At 56.6% G+C, this 7,500-nt stretch overlaps 2 non-coding genes and 1 pseudogene across 2 annotated transcripts; all 3 read right to left on the bottom strand.

Annotated features, from left to right (window-relative positions):
* The window catches only part of LOC124773040, a 4,222-nt pseudogene extending 2,916 nt beyond the window's left edge, over positions 1-1,306 (bottom strand).
* A 188-nt stretch (positions 1,307-1,494) lies between these two features.
* LOC124772528 lies at positions 1,495-1,649 on the bottom strand. The gene has a single exon (XR_007014078.1). It is a non-coding gene; the product is annotated as a 5.8S ribosomal RNA (ribosomal RNA).
* Positions 1,650-2,000: 351 nt separating this feature from the next.
* Positions 2,001-3,909, bottom strand: LOC124772943. The gene has a single exon (XR_007014394.1). It is a non-coding gene; the product is annotated as a small subunit ribosomal RNA (ribosomal RNA).
* Positions 3,910-7,500: the final 3,591 nt, after the last annotated feature.

The following is a 7,500-nucleotide window of genomic DNA, read 5'->3' as shown; positions in this document are numbered from 1 at the left end:
GCACCAGCTATCCTGAGGGAAACTTCGGAGGGAACCAGCTACTAGATGGTTCGATTAGTCTTTCGCCCCTATACCCAGCTCCGACGATCGATTTGCACGTCAGAATCGCTACGGACCTCCATCAGGGTTTCCCCTGACTTCGTCCTGGCCAGGCATAGTTCACCATCTTTCGGGTCCCAACGTGTACGCTCTAGGTGCGCCTCACCTCGCAATGAGGACGAGACGCCCCGGGAGTGCGGAGGCCGCCGCCCCGTGAAGGGCGGGGAAGCCCCATCCTCCCTCGGCCCGCGCAAGGCGAGACCTTCACTTTCATTACGCCTTTAGGTTTCGTACAGCCCAATGACTCGCGCACATGTTAGACTCCTTGGTCCGTGTTTCAAGACGGGTCGTGAAATTGTCCAAAGCTGAAGCGCCGCTGACGGGAGCGATTATTCCGCCCGAGAGCATCCCGAGCCAACAGCGGCGCGGGTCCGGGGCCGGGCCAGGTAGGTCCGTCATCCGGGAAGAACCGCGCGCGCTTGCCGGGAGCCCGAGCGCCCAAAGGGGCGAATCGACTCCTCCAGATATACCGCCGGGCAGCCAGCCAGGACACCGGGGCTCTGCCCAACAGACGCGAACCGAGGCCCGCGGAAGGACAGGCTGCGCACCCGGGCCGTAGGCCGGCACCCAGCGGGTCGCGACGTCCTACTAGGGGAGAAGTGCGGCCCACCGCACACCGGAACGGCCCCACCCCGCGGCGAGTGGAAAGGCAACCGGACACGACCCCGCCGCGGATTGCTCCGCGCGGGCGGCCGGCCCCATCTGCCGAGGGCGGAGGCCAGTGGCCGGATGGGCGTGAATCTCACCCGTTCGACCTTTCGGACTTCTCACGTTTACCCCAGAACGGTTTCACGTACTTTTGAACTCTCTCTTCAAAGTTCTTTTCAACTTTCCCTCACGGTACTTGTTCGCTATCGGTCTCGTGGTCATATTTAGTCTCAGATGGAGTTTACCACCCACTTGGAGCTGCACTCTCAAGCAACCCGACTCGAAGGAGAGGTCCCGCCGACGCTCGCACCGGCCGCTACGGGCCTGGCACCCTCTACGGGCCGTGGCCTCATTCAAGTTGGACTTGGGCTCGGCGCGAGGCGTCGGGGTAGTGGACCCTCCCAAACACCACATGCCACGACAGGCGGCAGCCTGCGGGGTTCGGTGCTGGACTCTTCCCTGTTCGCTCGCCGCTACTGGGGGAATCCTTGTTAGTTTCTTTTCCTCCGCTTAGTAATATGCTTAAATTCAGCGGGTAGTCTCGCCTGCTCTGAGGTCGTTGTACGAGGTGTCGCACGCCACACCGCCAGCCGGCTGTGCACGCTACCGAGAAAGTACCGGTATGCGAACCGCCAGGCGACGGGCGCGCATCGCACGTTTGAGGAGACGCGGCCGGCCCCACAGGCGGCCGCGACACTCCCAGGTCTGCGAAGCGGGGCAAACGCCGCGCGCTTCAGTATACGTAGCCGACCCTCAGCCAGACGTGGCCCGGGAACGGAATCCATGGACCGCAATGTGCGTTCGAAACGTCGATGTTCATGTGTCCTGCAGTTCACATGTCGACGCGCAATTTGCTGCGTTCTTCATCGACCCACGAGCCGAGTGATCCACCGTCCTGGGTGATCTTTTCTCAGTTTCCGCCGCCTCTTTCGAGACGGTCGCATAGGCGGGAGTGAGGCGTGTTGCGGCCCCTGTTCCAGCGTTCTGTGTCCAACGGCCTCACGGCCGACGGGCGTCGTACGGCTCCACACCGGAGCGGACAGGCACTCGGGCGAAAGTCATTCAAAACCGGCGCCAGGCGCCAGGTGCCGCACGCCAGCCGCTCCAGCGCTTCAGCGCTCGTACCACACAACATTGCCGCTAGTTTTGAGAGGCACGCGTGGTTCCGCACGCGGCGCACGGCTACTGCGAGCCGTACAGGTAGCGTGTTGCGCGACACGACACGCACATCGAAAGACATGCAGTCTAGTCGGTAATGATCCTTCCGCAGGTTCACCTACGGAAACCTTGTTACGACTTTTACTTCCTCTAAATGATCAAGTTTGGTCATCTTTCCAGTAGCATCGGCAACGACAGAGTCAATGCCGCGTACCAGTCCGAAGACCTCACTAAATCATTCAATCGGTAGTAGCGACGGGCGGTGTGTACAAAGGGCAGGGACGTAATCAACGCGAGCTTATGACTCGCGCTTACTGGGAATTCCTCGTTCATGGGGAACAATTGCAAGCCCCAATCCCTAGCACGAAGGAGGTTCAGCGGGTTACCCCGACCTTTCGGCCTAGGAAGACACGCTGATTCCTTCAGTGTAGCGCGCGTGCGGCCCAGAACATCTAAGGGCATCACAGACCTGTTATTGCTCAATCTCGTGCGGCTAGAAGCCGCCTGTCCCTCTAAGAAGAAAAGTAATCGCTGACAGCACGAAGGATGTCACGCGACTAGTTAGCAGGCTAGAGTCTCGTTCGTTATCGGAATTAACCAGACAAATCGCTCCACCAACTAAGAACGGCCATGCACCACCACCCACCGAATCAAGAAAGAGCTATCAATCTGTCAATCCTTCCGGTGTCCGGGCCTGGTGAGGTTTCCCGTGTTGAGTCAAATTAAGCCGCAGGCTCCACTCCTGGTGGTGCCCTTCCGTCAATTCCTTTAAGTTTCAGCTTTGCAACCATACTTCCCCCGGAACCCAAAAGCTTTGGTTTCCCGGAGGCTGCCCGCCGAGTCATCGGAGGAACTGCGGCGGATCGCTGGCTGGCATCGTTTATGGTTAGAACTAGGGCGGTATCTGATCGCCTTCGAACCTCTAACTTTCGTTCTTGATTAATGAAAACATACTTGGCAAATGCTTTCGCTTCTGTTCGTCTTGCGACGATCCAAGAATTTCACCTCTAACGTCGCAATACGAATGCCCCCGCCTGTCCCTATTAATCATTACCTCGGGTTCCGAAAACCAACAAAATAGAACCGAGGTCCTATTCCATTATTCCATGCACACAGTATTCAGGCGGGCTTGCCTGCTTTAAGCACTCTAATTTGTTCAAAGTAAACGTGCCGGCCCACCGAGACACTCAATAAAGAGCACCCTGGTAGGATTTCAACGGGGTCCGCCTCGGGACGCACGAGCACGCACGGGGCGGTCGCACGCCTTCAGCTCGCCCCACCGGCAGGACGTCCCACGATACATGCCAGTTAAACACCGACGGGCGGTGAACCAACAGCGTGGGACACAAATCCAACTACGAGCTTTTTAACCGCAACAACTTTAATATACGCTATTGGAGCTGGAATTACCGCGGCTGCTGGCACCAGACTTGCCCTCCAATAGATACTCGTTAAAGGATTTAAAGTGTACTCATTCCGATTACGGGGCCTCGGATGAGTCCCGTATCGTTATTTTTCGTCACTACCTCCCCGTGCCGGGAGTGGGTAATTTGCGCGCCTGCTGCCTTCCTTGGATGTGGTAGCCGTTTCTCAGGCTCCCTCTCCGGAATCGAACCCTGATTCCCCGTTACCCGTTACAACCATGGTAGGCGCAGAACCTACCATCGACAGTTGATAAGGCAGACATTTGAAAGATGCGTCGCCGGTACGAGGACCGTGCGATCAGCCCAAAGTTATTCAGAGGCACCAAGGCAAACGGACCGGACGAGCCGACCGATTGGTTTTGATCTAATAAAAGCGTCCCTTCCATCTCTGGTCGGGACTCTGTTTGCATGTATTAGCTCTAGAATTACCACAGTTATCCAAGTAACGTGGGTACGATCTAAGGAACCATAACTGATTTAATGAGCCATTCGCGGTTTCACCTTAATGCGGCTTGTACTGAGACATGCATGGCTTAATCTTTGAGACAAGCATATGACTACTGGCAGGATCAACCAGGGAGCTGCGTCAACTAGAGCTGAGCAGCCGGCCGCCCGGGAGTGTGTCCCGGGGGCCCGCGGGAACACGCAAGCGTCCGCTCAATCATTCTGCAAACAGGAGGAGGCTGAGCTCCCCTGCACAATACACCTCGAAACCCTCTCAGGTCCCGGCGGCGCGCAGCGCCGTCCCAAGTACTTGGTCGGGTTCGAGAGAGGCGCAATCGCCCGGAGTTAGGCGAGTAGACGCTTTCGGTGCGACCACCCGTGCTCCCAACTGAGCTTGCCGCTGCCGACAGAGGCCCGGGAGCGTGCTGTCGTGGCATTGCCGGCGGGAGACAACACGCGCCACCTACGGTGACCGGCAGCTCCAACGCCAGCGCCACAGAAGGACAAAAGCCCCACTTGGGTGCCGAAGCGAACTCTCCCAGCACAGCGCACGCGCCAACACATCCGCACAGCTGCGATACAAACCACCAGCGAGAACCGCTGGGGCGACCGAGCAGCAGACGGCGTCGCGGCGCCGAGCGCCGGGCGGCGGCGCATCCTCAACGCACACAGTACTCAATCGGACCAGCACACTGAAGATGTCCACCGCGCTTCGCACCGGGCCCGCGAGGACCTACTTTGGCCGCACGGCGCCGCGCGCAGGGTGCGCCGGCGCGCAGCTGCGACGCCTGCCGCGTCCGTCGGCCGGCGCGCCTGCCACTGGCCGCCCCCACCAGCCGGCTGTAGCGCGTGCGCCCACGCACCGCGCGGCCAGCACGCCGGGAGGCGCCCCCTCACCGGCCGGGGACGGTCCCACCCAGCCACCGCCGCGTATCGCTTCACACCCAGATGCCGTTCAGTTTCGTCGGCATGGTGGGTATCGCTGGAACAACCGGTTAGTACCTCAACCTATCGTCGCCATCACCGATTCACCCCTAGCGAGAACAACCGCACCACAACAGGTTACCATTTCTTCATTTGCGTAACTTCACCAGAAAACGCAGGCGTCCATCGCCATTTGCAACTTCAACGATTATTGCATGCCTGTGTCAGGTGTCACGCCACACTACGTCTGCCCACATACACGCAACAAAATGTGCACGCCTAGACAATACGTGGAAGGTGGCCCCCGTACGTATGCGATGTCCATTGCTCGAACGACTGTCAACCGGCCTCTGTAGCATGTCGCAGATATGGAACGCGGTGCACCATGCCATCACGGTGTGTGAGGAGAGACGACTAGGTCCGAATACATCAACAGACAGCTCATGCTGATCGCCATCCACGGCGTCCGTTCCTCCCACACGTCTCTATGGCGTACCACACTGCAATCCAGCTCTCATAGGGAGACGACACGTAGCTGCGTGCACAATATTTGCACTGTATGGTCCGCCGTTTTTGGGCGCAGTCGTTGTACGGTCACACATGTGCCACGATGTATCATTCAGTACATAAGGACGAATGTGCAGTACAGATTGTGGTTCACGCGTACGACATCAGCGGACAGTTGACACAGGCCGCACCACAACGTAGCCTGCGTACGTCGCATGCGAAGGGCATTGAACATGCAAACTTGTCACCAACCAGCTTGCGAAGGCAGGGGGCAAGGTGGGGACGTGGGGACGTGGGGAGGGGTGGGGGGGGGGGGCGGCATGTACGTCCTGCTGCCATCCACATTACAGTGTACAGCAGGAGCATGTGGAAAGTCAGCAAGACTTGCAAGGTGTTTAACATGAAGCGATACACAGGGGAGCGGGCAGTGCGAGTAGCGAACTATATTGCGAGGGTTGCGGGTGGGCAACACTACACTAATTGAACGAGTCGTATAACAATTACAGAGCAGGTTTAGGCGACAACGTGGGTTACGTTAGCGGACAACGTGGGTTAGGTTAGGGGACAACATGGGTTAGGTTAGGGGACAACATGGGTTAGGTTAGGGGACAACATGGGTTAGGTTAAGGCACAACATGGGTTAGGTTAAGGCACAACATGGGTTAGGTTAGGGGACAACATGGGTTAGGTTAGGGGACAACATGGGTTAGGTTAGGGGACAACATGGGTTAGGTTAGGGGACAACATGGGTTAGGTTAGGGGACAACATGGGTTAGGTTAGGGGACAACATGGGTTAGGTTAGGGGACAACATGGGTTAGGTTAGGGGACAACATGGGTTAGGTTAGGGGACAACATGGGTTAGGTTAAGGTACAACATGGGTTAGGTTAAGGTACAACATGGGTTAGGTTAAGGTACAACATGGGTTAGGTTAAGGTACAACATGGGTTAGGTTAAGGTACAACATGGGTTAGGTTAAGGCACAACATGGGTTAGGTTAAGGCACAACATGGGTTAGGTTAAGGCACAACATGGGTTAGGTTAAGGCACAACATGGGTTAGGTTAAGGCACAACATGGGTTAGGTTAAGGCACAACATGGGTTAGGTTAAGGCACAACATGGGTTAGGTTAAGGCACAACATGGGTTAGGTTAAGGCACAACATAGGTTAGGTTAAGGTACAACATAGGTTAGGTTAGGTTACACGTTGTTGTAAGGAAAGGTGTAGGGGGGGGGGGCGGGGGCGGCACGTTCGTTGATAGTGATTATAGTAAGTGAATGCTTGTGACATGATGAGATTTGTCACGTCAGGATGCACCTTTGGCTTATTAGAGGCGGCGCTCCAATTCTATGCTTGTGTCAGACCTGTGTCTTTGACTCAGGTCATTGTTTGTGGGCTGTGACAGGAGGTACTATTGTGATGTTGGGTGCACCGTTGTATAGGACATGTGTGGGTATTGGTGCCTTATCTGCGCAATGGTGGATGTCGAAAGGGGGGGATATTCTATTTTCCGCATGGACCTCCTGGTCTGGTTGTGATAGTGTGGATTGTGTAATGTGGCGGAGAGGATGCACTGGATGTTGTTCCATGCTGGTGCTTACATATTGTATGTGCGCCCGTTAGAAGCAGAGAGTGGTGCGTGATGAGAGTGTCTGGCTGACGTGTGGTTCCCATTGTGGGCACACTCTTTCAGCATGTATACGGACAGTTGTATATATATTCTGTAATTTGATGGCTCTGCATTGATTACTAATCAGCGCCGTGTGTACGGGTAATCTGGTTCCAGTCCAAAATGTTCCATCTGTGTACATTAGTGACAAAGACTCCCCCCATGCAGTGGGGCTCGGTCTGTTATAACTCTTCCGCGTAATATATTTGCCCCACGTTTTTGCGACTGCGAGTGCGAGTGCGAGTGCGAGTGCAACGCGAATGGGGACCGACATGCTGATGGCTCGGTATCGGACGCCGTACAGTGAGCAACGCGATCGCGTCTCTCGCTCGTAAGTGGTACAGGTCGCGGCTCATGTATAGGGACAGCGGGAATGTCGCATATTGGAAATAACTCTTCATGAAACGCAAGTTATAGGGGTGGATTGCACTTTACGAGTGCGGGAAACGTCCGCCGTTCATCCGCTGGAGGTGCGCGTTTGGCGGTTGGGGTGGTCCACGAACGGGTGCGGGTGGAGTCATTGCCGGTCCACGGCTTCGTGCGGCAGAGCCACTGGAGAATGGGTGCTATGGTCGACAGAGGCTGCAGGCTTTGTGGGTGGCGTCGAAAGGCGGGCACTGTGGCGC

The sequence above is a fragment of the Schistocerca piceifrons genome, unplaced genomic scaffold, assembly GCF_021461385.2.
Source record: "Schistocerca piceifrons isolate TAMUIC-IGC-003096 unplaced genomic scaffold, iqSchPice1.1 HiC_scaffold_943, whole genome shotgun sequence".
Lineage (NCBI taxonomy): Eukaryota > Metazoa > Arthropoda > Insecta > Orthoptera > Acrididae > Schistocerca > Schistocerca piceifrons.
The sequence above is the reverse complement of the archived record's forward strand: the minus strand, read 5'-3'. Positions and strand labels throughout refer to the sequence as shown.